This window comes from Bufo gargarizans, chromosome 10, assembly GCF_014858855.1.
Source record: "Bufo gargarizans isolate SCDJY-AF-19 chromosome 10, ASM1485885v1, whole genome shotgun sequence".
NCBI lineage: Eukaryota > Metazoa > Chordata > Amphibia > Anura > Bufonidae > Bufo > Bufo gargarizans.
In genome coordinates, this window is record NC_058089.1 from 10,490,798 (window position 1) to 10,505,337 (window position 14,540).

A 14,540-nucleotide genomic window follows, 5' to 3' on the forward strand; every position below is an offset into this window, starting at 1 on the left:
AGGAGAAGCAGCGATCACATTAAACCGGAAAGGAATTAAGTCTTGATCCCGCAGAAAACGTCCGGAGGTTTATCTCCGTGAACAGGATCCTCGCTGTGATTTACACGCAGCCTCTCCCTCCCGTCTCATAGGGCTCTGTAATTCCCTTATCTCCCTGTGCCTTCTGGGCTAATGTGGAGCAGGACGCTAACGCCATCGCTTGTGGAGAAGGTGCTGATCGTCACGTGGAGGCCCCCCTCCCTAATGAAGCTCCATGCACTTACTAAATGACAGCAATTTACACTTCGGCCGGCGACTGCGCATATTCCACAACTTGCTGATAAATGTCGCCTGCATCATCCTAATATTACACCCCATAGTGCTGATTATTGAATTCTAGATACTAGATGAATGCAGTACTGCACAGCAGTGTCATCGGCCATAAGACTCCGGTGCAACATACGGCAGCTGAAGTGCAACCCTGCAGGAGACCGAAGCAATGGAGAAATCGCTGCAAACAGGAGTGGAGCAAAAATCACAATGGGCCATCCTGCTGGTTCTGGTTCATGACAACTCAGGGGGCACGACCCGTTAGATCGGGGGTCAGAAACCTGTGGTGCTCCGCCTGTTGTAAAACTATAGCTTCCAGCATGCTCAGCTGTTTACATACCTCCCATAGAAATGAATGGAGCATGCTGGGAGTTGTAGTTTCACCACAGCTGGAGTTCCGGAGGATGCTGACCGTTTCTTCTTCACTTGATTTCTAATATAGGGGTCCTGTGCGGGGTCAAAGGAAATGGGGGTAAGGCCAACTTGGGCTGCACCCCTTAGGAGCTGCTTCTATAACATTTACACCCTTAAAGTGAATGTCCACTTTTGACTCTAAGTCCAAAGTGCTGAACAATTAATTTCCCACTATAACTATATCGGTCCGAGCTTGCATGTTGTAATACAGAGCTCCAAATCCCCTGCACAACCACAGAGAAAGATGATAAAATGACTACCCGCAGCCACCACTAGGGGAGCGCTGGATCTTACTGTTGTAATGTGTAGATTGAACTCGAGCTCCCCCTAGTGGTGTCAGCATATTATCACTTTTTCAGTTTCTATGCAGGAGATTCGGATCTCTGCATCTGAGCTACAGGGGCGCTCCTATCTGGGCCCTGCTGTGAATGGAGAGCACTCCGCGCATGCACAGCTTTCTCCATTCACTGCTATGGGAATTCTGGTGTCCAGAGACTTTCAGAAGATGCAAGGAGATGAGAAGAGGAACCCAAGGCGTTCAGCTGAGACCAGACCTTCCAGCCTCGGGTCCCGTGTTCGGCCAGCTGCAGCCATGTACATGACATATTGCCTACGATCGGCTAAATCGGATGGAGGTCTGGAGATCGCCCTCTATGCACGCAAAGCGTTTTATTCTTGGCCTTCAGAAGTGAAAGCTTTTGCTTTTTCCCCTTGAATTCTGCTTACTTTTCTGTTTTTAGACTAATCTGTGTAAAACCCCTCACAAGTCACAGAGCGACTGCCGGGAATTTCATTGGTGCAGGATTATGGACTTAAAAATACTCTGGGCACATTTTTTTAATGGCTCAAACACTTGGGCTCTTAGCTCCACGTAGGGGGCCGCGCTGAAGGGGCCGCGCTGTGTGGGCAGCTGGGCTTTGTGAAATTAATTAAATGGCATCTGATGAAGGTCCAGGCGCCTCCATTGTCGTGTGCTGCGCTGCTATTAAATTAGCCTGGAGTGGCCTTGAGATGCCCGTTTAGGTCCTGCAGAGCATTGCTCCATTACTCTTCCCCAGACACGGGAAGGACAGAAGCAACGCTGCAGATTTATTATTTTTTACACTTTTTAATTAGGACATCTGCTAGTGGGGGGGGGTTTAGGAGGCAAAATACAGGCCCTCTGCCCCTTATGAAGCTCTGAAGTGAAAAGTGCATGAGATCTATGACCACCTAGTGTTATAAGGGGCGGGGGTCTCCTTTATATATGGCCTCACTAATGGATACAGCAGCACCCCAGCGTTCAGTGGGCGCAGTCACTGGTTTTGAAAATTTGGAATTATAAAGTAGTTTTCGAGTATTTTTTTCATCTGACTTTTCACATTTCCACCGTTATTACTTCTCTTATTAGTTTTCTTTGCATCCAGGGGATGAGTATAAATCTGTACCCTGAGTGTCAGCGGGTCATTATCCTGCACCCCGAGTGTCAGCGTGTCATTATCCTGCACCCCGAGTGTCAGCGTGTCATTATCCTGCACCCCGAGTGTCAGCGTGTCATTATCCTGCACCCCGAGTGTCAGCGTGTCATTATCCCGTACCCCGAGTGTCAGCGTGTCATTATGCCGTACCCCAGGAGTCTGCGTCATTATCCCGTACCCCAGGAGTCTGCGTCATTATCCCGTACCCCAGGAGTCAGCGTCATTATCCTGTACCCCAAGTGTCAGTGACATTATCCTGTACCCCAAGTGTCAGCGTCATTATCCTGTACCCCAAGTGTCAGCGTCATTATCCTGTACCCCAAGTGTCAGCGTCATTATCCTGTACCCCAAGTGTCGGCGTCATTATCCTGTACCCCAAGTGTCGGCGTCATTATCCTGTACCCCAAGTGTCAGCGTCATTATCCTGTACCCCAAGTGTCGGCGTCATTATCCTGTACCCCAGGAGTCGGCGTCATTATCCCGTACCCCAAGTGTCAGCGTCATTATCCCGTACCCCAGGAGTCAGCGTCATTATCCCGTACCCCAGGAGTCAGTGTGTCATTATCCCGTACCCCAGGAGTCAGTGTGTCATTATCCCGTACCCCAGGAGTCAGTGTGTCATTATCCCGTACCCCAGGAGTCAGTGTGTCATTATCCCGTACCCCAGGAGTCAGTGTGTCATTATCCCGTACCCCAGGAGTCGGCGTCATTATCCCGTACCCCAGGAGTCGGCGTCATTATCCCGTACCCCAGGAGTCGGCGGCATTATCCCGTACCCCAGGAGTCGGCGGCATTATCCCGTATTCCAGGAGTCGGCGGCATTATCCCGTACCCCAGGACTCGGCGGCATTATCCCGTACCCCAGGAGTCAGTGTGGGCACCTTTAACACAACTCGCATTATAATTCAAATGTCTCATAAACATCTGCAGAGGAGGAAGAGGCCGGAGATGAGGCGATATGGCCGGGTCATAGTCTTTGTCTGGGGCGGGGTAATACTCGGGTAATATTACATCATAAAAGTTAAAGAGTAATTTCTGTTGCCACTGGCGGTGACCAGGACCGGCCGCCTGGGGCTGGATCAGGACTAGTGCGGTCTCCTGCATTGTGTGCGGGGTCTATAGAATCTGATGGGCGCAGGTTTTACCTTCATGGCCCCCTTTTTGGCAGAGACACTCTGCTGCGGCTGCACATTAAAGTGTTGGCATCGGTGATTTTAATATAAAATACCTCCTGATGGAAGCGAGTTTAGACATGAACGTGTGCTAATCCTCCAGCTATGTCCCGAGCTGCAGCCTTGAACTTCCCTTTGAAGATTAGTGGAGAGATCACTTGTAATCAGCCGCACTGGGTGAAAGGGTCCTGGAGATATCCTGCTCCTTCCTGTTGGGGTCTTCTCCCCGGCCCCCCGTCTGATAAGAATCTTTATGGTCAGGCTTTGATCAGTCAGTTGACACTAAAGACTCCTCCACCAGCGGCTGCCCCCAGATTCAGGGCTAGGCTCTCAGAGGCCACTTGGGATGTTTGCTCTGGAATTCCTCATCCCTGTTTCCTTTTACGAGCGGCGGATCCTTTCATCTTCCTGCGCCATCTTGTCTTGCAGAGACCCTTAGATTGGCTCCTCACCCAGCCAATGTGCTCTCGTATGGCACAAGAAGGGGCTCAGAGCTGGCACTGGCCAAACCAGGTTAATGAGGGCGGCATGGGTCTATAGGACATTCTGTAGTGGCTGCTGAAGGACAAGCAATCATAGGGTTAAACAGCCAGGACTGGGGCTTCATCCGATCCCAACCATTGAAAAATGGAGTTTGGTAAAAAGTGAGCACCGCATGAACAAACGGGTCTCCCCACCTTTCAATCGGGTCAATGGGATGCCAGACGATAGTCCTAGGGTCTAGAAGGGACCCCAGGACCGTGTGCGCACATTACGCCGGTGTCTGCCGAACCGTTATGTAATGTGTATGAGGACTCCAGTTCTCCTTTGATGGCTGATGTTGGGGCAGATCAGGATCAGGCATGTTGGATTTCAACTGCCTGATCCTTTTGTTCTCAAGGAGATAAGGGGCCACCAGAGGCGTCTAGCAACCCTCCATAAGCTACATGTGCATGGTTGGCCGAGAGAGAACCGGAGAGAGTGCGTCTGGCTGGCGGTTGTCTCCTGTGTGGCCAGCTTTCCATACACATTAGTTTATTGTCGGCTGATGTAGGAGGGTCTGGGCAGCCATCTCGGGCTAGGTTCACATCTGTGGTCAGAAATCTGCTGGAGTTCACCATATTCAGCATAGCCAGTCAATGCCAGGAACCACCAGGTCCCATTAACCATAATTAGATCCGGCCAGTTTCCAGCATCAGTGCCGGCGTTCGACCAGACCGAACATCCCGCATGCACGACTGTGTCCGACCGAAAGCCGGCATGTCTGCCAGAAAATGGGCTTTATAGTCAATGGGCATTCAGCAGTTCACAGCATAAGTGCTCATTCACACGAACCTTCCCCCCCCCCCCCCTTTTACGTTCAGTTTTTTTTTTTATTTCCGTATACGGTACCATTCATTTCATAAGATCCGCAAAAAAAAAACTGAAGGTACTCCGTATGGCTTCTGTTTCTGCATTTCCGTTTAAAGATAGAACATGTCCTATTATTGTCCGCATAACGGACAGGGATAGGACTGTTCTATCGGGGGCCAGCTATTCCGTTTTGCAAAAAACAGAATGCACATGTACGTCATCTGTATTTTTGCAGACTGCAAAATTCAGAAAAAGCCATATGGTCGTGTGCAAGAGGCCTAAGGCTTATTGCACACGAACATGTGCGCTCTGTGGCCGCAATACACAGGCAACGTTCCGTGTGCATTCCGCATCACAGATGCAAACCTATTCACTTCAATGGGTCCGCAAATCGGTGCGGAACGGAAGCACTGCGGAGTGCTTCCGTGGGGTTTCGTCACGTACTTCCGTTCCACAAAAAGATAGACCTTGTCCTATCTTTTTGCGGAACGACCGGATCACGGACCCATTAAAGTGAATGGGTCCACGATCCGCTGCGGCTGCCCCACGGTGGGTGTTCGTGCATTGCGGCCCGCAGCGCAGTCACGGGGCGCACAAGCGGCTCCGTAAAAAAATTGAACATGTCCTATTCTTGTTTGCAATTGCGGACAAGAATAGGCAGTTCTATCAGGGTGCCGGCCGGGTGTATTGCGGATCACCGATTTGCGGATCCGCAATGCACTACGGACGTCTGAATGGACCCTTAAAGATAGGACATGTCCTATTATTGTCCGCATAACGGACAAGGATAATACTGTTCTATTAGGGCCCAGATGTCCCGTAAAAAACGGAATGCACACGGATGTCATCCGTATGTTTTGCGGATTCGTTTTTTGTGAACTGCAAAACATTGAAAAAGCCATACGGCCGTGTGCATGAGGCCTTATCTGGTCATGCTGAATACGGTGAACTCCGGCAGGCTGTTTCTTTGCCGGATTTCTGAAAGCGGATGTGAACCTAGCCTTGTGTGCATTAAGAACACATGCATGCTCGCTCAGCCCAGAGTGCGTGTGTTTTAAGGGGGGAGGTTCAGAATTGGGGCTTATTCACACGACTGTGCTGTGTTTTGCGGTCCGCAAATTGCGGATCAGTAAAAAAAAAAAAAAATTATGCCGCCTGTGTGCCTTCCGCAGTTTGCAGAATGGAACAGGAGGCCCATTATAGAAATGCCTATTCTTGTCCGCAAAACGCAATTTTGCGGGTCCACGGAACGGAGCAACGGATGCGGACAGCACACATCTTTTGCGGCCCCATTAAAGTGAATGGGTCCGCACCCGAGACGCATTTTTTTGTCGTGTGAATGAGCCCTTAATGAACTGTCTGCCAAATGTGGGTTCAGGTGACAGTCCATGAAAAGTTCCACATTAGGCCTCCTGCACATGAATGTGTGCGCCCCGTTGCCGTGTTGCGGACCGCATTTGTGGATCCGCAATACACGGGTGCCATTCCGTGGGCATTCCGCATCATGGATGTGGACCCATTCACTTCAATGGATCCGCAAATCCGGAGATGTAGAATGGTGCGGGATGGAAGCACGGAACGTAACCCTACGGGAGGAGTACGGAGTACTTCCGTGGGGTTTCGTCCTGTACTTCCGTTCCGCAAAAAGATAGAACCTGTCCTATCTTTTTGCGGAACGGCCGGATTGCGGACCCATTAACGTGAATGGGTCCGCGATCCGCTGAGGCTGCCCCACGGACGGTGTTAGTGCCTTGCGGCCCACAATTTGCGGGTTGCAGCACGACCACGGGCCACACACGTTCGTGTGCAGGAGGCCTTAGGCATCTGCACAACCGTAATAACCTGATGAGTCAGCACAAATAGTCTTCGCTACCCAAAAGTTCCTTGCTGATCCGGTACTCGCCTCCCTCATGGCTCCCCAGCGAGATGACAAGGACACATCACCGGCGAGCATGCAAGAAAATATGTGTGAGACTTCTGATAACCCGGCACCGCCAGCAGTCGTAGGATGTCGGATTATTGGACGTTTGCACAGTGGCTCCTGTTTGCCTTCACCTTGAAGATCCCTGCCGTATAGACAGATTGCGATAACCGCCCTCGCAGACGGAGCGTAATAAGCAATGCATCTGTTGAACAGATGGCAAATCAGCGGCTTATTACATTACGTTTAACAGGTCTCCGAATGCAATCGCTTAATTGTTGTCAAGAAACCCGAGCGTTTTTCTTCTTTCGCAGATTCGTGTGTAATTGTCTGAGACGTCTGTAATAAGGTCAGAGGTATAAAGGACAAGTGCTGCCCCCTACTGGAAGTAATTCACATTATGTCGCATGTTTAGCATCTCGGGGTTTGCTACAGTTGTATCCAGTCCTCACAGTCTGGACTCCAGGGTGATATGTTTTACCTGTACTGATACATTGTAACAAACTGGCTTCTCTAGAGTCTAGACTACACTGTAGGTGCCCCATTCACACATGCGGGGTATCCCAGATATGTAGCGCAAAGTGTGAACGCGCATCTGCAGTATCTGACCCAGACTGGTTCTCGCTAGTGCCCTAGTACTAAATCCGGGTCAGCGCACGTGCGAACACGGCAGTAAATGTTCCGGAAAATCATGGTGGGATATGTCTAAAGTACCCGCCCCATGTCTAGCCGCCCAGAACATTTCCTCTGTAGTGAGAACGTGCTCCAAACAGAATATCTCTGGGGTGTTTTTTTTTTGTCCGCATCCGATTCTCATTTTTTGCAGGTGTGGACCCATTCACTTCAGTGGGCCTTCCACAGATGCGGACAGCAGACGGTATGTCCGTTCAGTGGCCCCGCAAAAAAGATCGAATCCGTCCTATTCTTGTCATTTTACTGACAAGGATCGGACAGTTCTATAGAGGCCACAATGTTCTGTTCCACCAACTGCAGAATGCACACGGCCCGTATCCATGTTTTGCTGATCTGCAATTTGCGGACCGCAAAAACAGGCTAGGGGCGTGTGAACGAGCGAGCCCTCAGTAACAGTGAGCTGTAAACCGTACATATAGTACTGATAGGAAATAATAGTCTGAGAGCGGGTGCACTAGATACAGGGGCGTAAGCAGGGGCTTAGAGGGGAATAAATATCTGATTTTACCAACGCAGAGGGTGAAATCCGTGGCGCATCCTCTGCACTTCCACGTTGGGTGTTTTGCGGTCTGCAAATTGCGAATCTGCAAAACATGGATACCGGCTGTGTGGATTCTGTATTTTGCGGAACGGAATGGCCGGCCCCTTGATAGAACAAGTCCTGTCCTGGTCTGTAATGCGGACAATAATAGGACATATTCTGTTGTTTTGCGGAAAGGCCATGCGGACATATGGACACGGAATGCACACGGAGTAATTTCCGTTTTTTTTGCAGCCCCTTTTGAAGTGAATGGTTCTGTTTACAGGCTGCAAAAAAAACAAAACTGAACGGACATGGAAAAAAAATACAGTTGTGTGCGTGAGCCCTAAGGCTTTTTAACCAAAAACCTTTTTAACCAAAAACATCCACGTTTGTTGCCACCGTATTGAGCACATAGGCCGGTGACGCCGTGGACTCATTCTTGTAGGGATTACGTTGTAGGCACCTGCAGCCTCGTGAACGCTGAGATGGTCTGGCACAGGAAGAGTTGTGTCATGCCTCAGTACGCCGTAGTGAATCCATCGGGGCGGGAAAGCTGCTGCCCACTCTGCCTAATCCCAGAGACCCTGAAGTGTAACCCAATCTGATTGCTCAGAGCTAAAATTACCCGGTGCCGCCTGACACACTGCAACCACCTCAGTGAGCGAGGGGCCCCCGGCAAGCAGGAGGCATCCTGTGCTCTCTCCTGTGCCCGGCCTTTGGGGTAGACGCCATGCCAGCGAGCCTGAGGTTCTGGGTCCCTGAGCGGAACGGAAGTAAAATTTCCTTCAACCATTATAAAAGAGTAAGACTTCCCTTGTCTGCGGTTTCCTCCTGGTCTTGACTTGTCTGTGGTTTTATTCTGGTCTGGTCTATGGTTTCCTCCAGGTCTCCTCCTGCCAATAGTTTCATCCTTGTTTCCTCCTGGTCATGTCTTTGATTTCCTCCTGGTGTCCTCTTGTCTGTGGTTTTATTCTGGTCTTGTCTACGGTTTCCTCCTGGTCTCCTCCTGCCAAACCCTTGTCTCCTCTTGTATATGGTTTCCTCCTGGTCATGTCTATGGTTTCCTCCTGGTCTCCTCTTGTCTGTGGTTTTATTCTTGTCTTGTCTATGGTTTCCTCCTGGTCTCCTCTTGTCTGTGGTTTTATTCTGGTCTGGTCTATGGTTTCCTCCAGGTCTCCTCCTGCCAATAGTTTCATCCTTGTCTCCTCTTGTATTTGGTTTCCTCCTGGTCTCCTCTTGTCTGTGGTTTTATTCTGGTCTTGTCAATGGTTTCCTCTTGGTCTCCTCCTGCCAATGTTTTCCTCCTTGTCTCCTCTTGTGTGTGGTTTCCTCCAGGTATCCTCCTGCCAATAGTTTCCTCCTTGTCTCATATTGTATATGGTGTCCTCCTGGTCTCCTCTTGTCTATGGTTTTGTTCTGGTCATGTCTATGGTTTTGTTCTGGTCATGTCAATGGTTTTCTCCTGGTCTCCTCTTGCCTATGGTTTCCTCCTGATCTTGTCTATGGTTTTATTCTGGTCTTGTCTATGGTTTCCTCCTGGTCTCCTCTTGTCTGTGGTTTTATTCTGGTCTGGTCTATGGTTTCCTCCAGGTCTCCTCCTGCCAATAGTTTCATCCTTGTTTCCTCATGGTCATGTCTTTGGTTTCCTCCTGGTCTCCTCTTGTCTGTGGTTTTATTCTGGTCTGGTCTATGGTTTCCTCCAGGTCTCCTCCTGCCAATAGTTTCATCCTTGTTTCCTCATGGTCATGTCTTTGGTTTCCTCCTGGTCTCCTCTTGTCTGTGGTTTTATTCTGATCTTGTCTATGGTTTCCTCCAGGTCTCCTCCTGCCAATAGTTTCATCCTTGTCTCCTATTGTATATGGTTTCCTCCTGGCCATGTCTATGGTTTCCTCCTGCCAATACTTTAATCCTTGTCTCCTCTTGTATATGGTTTCCTCCTGGTCGGGTCTATGGTTTCCTCCTGGTCTCCTCCTGCCAATACTTTAATCCTTGTCTGCTCTTGTATATGGTTTCCTCCTGGTCTCCTCTTGTCTGTGGTTTTATTCTGGTCTTGTCTATGGTTTCCTCTTGGTCTCCTCCTGCCAATGTTTTCCTACTTGTCTCCTCTTGTGTGTGGTTTCCTCCTGGTCATGTCTGTGGTTTCCTCCAGGTATCCTCCTGCCAATAGTTTCCTCCTTGTCTCATATTGTGTATATGGTGTCCTCCTGGTGTCCTCCTGGTGTCCTCCTGGTCTCCTCCTGTCTATGGTTTTGTTCTGGTCGTGTCTATGGTTTTCTTCTGGTCTCCTCTTGTCTATGGTTTCCTCCTGGTCTCCTCTTGTCTATGGTTTTATTCTGGTCTTGTCTATGGTTTTATTCTGGTCTTGTCTATGGTTTCCTCCTGATCATGTCTATGGTTTCCTCCTGGTCTCTTGTCTGTGGTTTTGTTCTGGTCATTTCTATGGTTTTCTTCTGGTCTCCTCTTGCCTATGGTTTTGTTCTGGTCATGTCTATGGTTTTCTTCTGGTCTCCTCTTGCCTATGGTTTTGTTCTGGTCATGTCTATGGTTTTCTTCTGGTATCCTCTTGCCTATGGTTTCCTCCTGATCTTGTCTATGGTTTCTTCTTATTCTCCTCTTGTTTGTCCTTGTTTATATTTTGTTTTATTACAGAAGATATTTATATATTTTTTTTAAATCTTGATACTACTGTATCTGTTAATTTGAAGGCAGGATGTAGCACTGCGCTGCCTGGAGGACTGCAAGTACCACAATGCCTTCTGCAGACAGGTCATTGTGGGGCTGTAGATGGAGATTGTCTACAGGCAGCCAGTCATAAGTGACCGGCGGTGTTATGTAGAAGTCTCAGATGAGAAATATCCCATTAAGGGCTCATGCCCACGAACGTAAGGGCTCAGTGCTGCGGGCCGCAATGCATGGGCACAGACCGTGGAGCAGCCGCATGCTGATCACTGACCCATTTACTTGAATGGGGTCCGTGATCGGCATCCGACGGTCCGCACCTCAAAAAAGTAGTGCATGCGCCAAAAACACCACAGAAGGACTCCATAGTGCTTCCGTGGGGTACCGATCCGTGCCTCCGTTCTGCATCTCCTGGATCGCGGACCCATTGAAGTGAATGGGTCCGCGATCCATAATGTGGGATCCACCTGGCCGGTGCCCGTGTATTGTGGACCCGCGGTATGCAGGCCGCAATACGAGCACGGGCAGCACACGTTCAGGTGCATGAGCCCTTAAGCAGCTCTTCCGTAGTTGCAAAACTACACCTCCCATCATACCCCGATAGCAGCAGACTGTCAGGGCATGAGGGGAGTTGTCGTTTTACAACAGCTGGAGAGCCACAGGTTAGGGTACATTGCACTAAGGTCGAGGTGACCGCTTTCCCTCCCAACCGCTCCATAGACGTGCATGCTCAGCCTGAATGGGTAGGGGGGATAAGATGCTGCCGGACACCAACAGCCTAGTCCTCATCCCTCCTGACATCTGCTGCCATTGGAGCATCCTCCTATAAAGTCAGTGGGTCCAGCCATTAAATATCACGGGTCCACACAGAAATCTGAGGGCGCTGCGGATATTGCCCTTTGCATTGTGTCTGAACCTACACTTATGGTCTGGGGGCACCTTTATTGAGGACGTCATCACAACGGGTGGTGTTTGTCACTGGTTCACTAGCAAATACCAGACATGGCCCATTAATTGACAAGAGTGGCGCTCTTTGGGTGAAAACAGCCACATTCTTGGATTGTTGGAGAACAGAACCCAAAATAAAAGGGGCGAACATAAAACCTTCTGCTCTGACCCAGGGGACTCCCTTCACTGGTTCTCTGCTCTGGTGCTGGATTAATGGACGTCAGATTAAGGCCTCCTGCACACCACCATATGGCTTTTTCAGTATTTTGCGGTTCGCAAAAGACGGATCCTCAAAAAATACGGATGACATCCGGGTGCATTCAATTTTTTGCGGAACGGAGCATCTGGCCCCTAATAGAACAGTCCTATCCTTGTCCGTTATGCGGACAAAAATAGGACATGTTCTATCTTTGAACGGAACAAAAAAATACGGAAACGGAATGCATACGGAGTACATGGTTCCGAAATGAATGGTTCCGTATACGGAATGCAAAAAACAAAACGGAAGAGGCCTTAGGGTCCATTCACACATCCGTATGTGTTTTGCGGATTCGCCAAAACACTGACACCAGCAATGTGCGTTCCGCATTTTGCAGACCGCACATCGCCGGCACTATAATAGAAAATGCCTAATCTTGTCCGCAATTGCGTACACGAATAGTACATGTTCTATTTTTTTCGGGAACAGAATTGCGGAAGTGTGAATGGAGCCTTAGGCTACATGCACACAACCGTATGTGTTTTAAGGTCCGCAAATTGCAGATCCGTAAAAAAAAAAATGGATGCCACGCGTTTTTTTTTTTTGGCGGATCCATTGTAACAATGCCTTAAATGGACAAGAATAGGACATGTTCTATTTTTTTTGCGGGGCTACGGAACGGACATACTGATGCGGACAGCACACGGTGTGCTGTCCGCATTTTTTGCGGACCTATTGAAATGAATGGGTCTGCATCCTATCCGCAAAAAAAACAAAACGGAACGGACATGGAAACAAAATACGTTCGTGTGCATGAGGCCTAACTCGTACAATCCCGCAGGAAAAATCTGCATTTGGCGCAGTTCAGCACCATTTTTGCTGATCGGTTGTCAGGAAACTCCTCGTGGCTTAGTATGTTCTTGGCATGGGTTGTGCTAGACAACAAACTCGGCTCTGCTGCATCTGGACCAGGGTCTGGGCATCCCATAGTGACGCAACATGGCGATTGGCCCATAAGGTCGTTACTAACGCGATTTCTTGGAAGTGACCGCCCGCTCCGTGACCTTTTCCCCTCCCCACAATGTGTTTTGGATCCGTCATTCATATTCATGGGGGCCGATTGTTGTGACAGGCCCCGTCAGCTGACAATAGAGGAGCGGGCAGGACAAGGGGGTCTCTGACAGCGGGCTGAGTCAGACCACGCTCTGCGCCCATGACTGTAGCCTCGGGAATGTGTTTTGATGCTGAGAGTTCAATGGGGGGTGTTTGTTACAGTAACGCGACACTTTAGAGGGGGATCAGTCACTGTATACCGACCGCAGAGAACGTCGCTGCCTCCACCCGTGCGTTATCACCGGTGACTCCCTGCCCATTGGCACAGCGGCGCTCTATGACATCACACTTTCAAAAATATACCCACGGGTCTTAAAGCTACAGCGCACCCTGGAGTGAGACAATGAAGCGTGCGCCCGATTCCTGCACGAGTGCCGTGGACGCGGCCGCTCTCCTCTGAAAGGTGAACCATTACCTGACTCATTCCTCCGTTTTCCAGGCAGCTGTGCACACCTGAGGCTGAGACGTCTGCTAGACGGCCCCTTTCATCTTCAGGGTCAGCGACTGAAGTGACTCACGCTTTTATCACTGTGTCATAGAGCGCAGCGTCAGCGGCCGTCTTATGTGTGTGCGCGAGTTTACCTCTGCATTATCTGAAATGTATGACCACCTGCATGGATAAGGTAACATGGTGTCACAGGACTGCGAGTTCATCGAGTGGACTATGCAGGGCAGCACAGAGTATTTCAGCAGAGGGAGGGTGGCAGCGACCTGGATGTTGGTGATGATGTCGTGAGGTTCATAGAAACAGATGGGAGATTATGGGAGACTAATGTTCCAAGAAGCAGGTTTAGCAGCAGGAGCACAGAGTATTTCAGGGGCAAACTCTCTGTAGAGACGGAGGCGTTTAATGTTATCCCCATGTAAGAAAGCTGATGGCAGACAAGATGTGGCCCCTGCTTCAAGATGACTACACCTCATGCAGTCCGGTTTCAGGAAGGAACACAGCAGCGCAGAGTATTTCAGGAGCAGGCTGTGTGTTGAGGGAGAGGCATTGAATGTTCTCCTAATTTAAGAATCAGATAAGGAATAGCCCCTTAATTGAAATCCGGGGGGGTCGCGGCAGCACAGAGTATTTCAGGGGAGGAGGATAGATCTTGTGGGACGATCACAAACTGGAATAAAGCATGCGTATGGGGACACGGCGGCTATACGTCAGACTCGACCCCCGACACCAGCATAGCGGGACCCCGACCACTGACTAAGGGGGGCACACAGCCTCCACGTCACCTTCCAGTTTCCGGCCATGAAGTTTTAGCTCGAAAAAGGAAACCAATAAAGTTTTTGTCTGCGCGGTTTTATATGGCAGCCATAAACCCGCATTGTAGAGGCCCCGTCATGGCGCAAGGCTGTTAGGTGTGTCAATATTTGCAGAGTCAGCAGGAAACGATGGACGGACCCTGCGACATTTCTGGTGCAGCCCCCCCACAAGCTTAATGATAGAAGTGAATGAATGGAGGACAGGAGAAATGTAAGATCCTGCACAGCTCCATAGGGATTAATGCATGCATAGCTGAGCCGAGTGTGCGCAGTGTTCGAGACCAAGCATCACAGCAATGTAACGTAGATCAGCACCAATATCTGACCTGGAGAGCGGAGACGCTTCCCCTACCTGCAGATGGACGGGCAGCTGCCGGCAGGAGCAGACAGGCTTTGTGCTGTGGGATCAGTTTGGGGGGGGGCTCAACGTGTGGGGTCACCGCACCGGCCAACGTGGTGATTGGGGAGTTTGAAAACAAACACGTTATCCAGAGCCGCTAATCTCCCCAACAATGTCCTG

The 14,540-nt window shown here is 49.9% G+C and overlaps 1 protein-coding gene across 1 annotated transcript in view; it reads left to right on the forward strand.

Annotated features, from left to right (window-relative positions):
• Window positions 1-14,540, forward strand: part of NAV2 (neuron navigator 2) — a 161,822-nt gene that overhangs the window by 38,392 nt on the left and 108,890 nt on the right.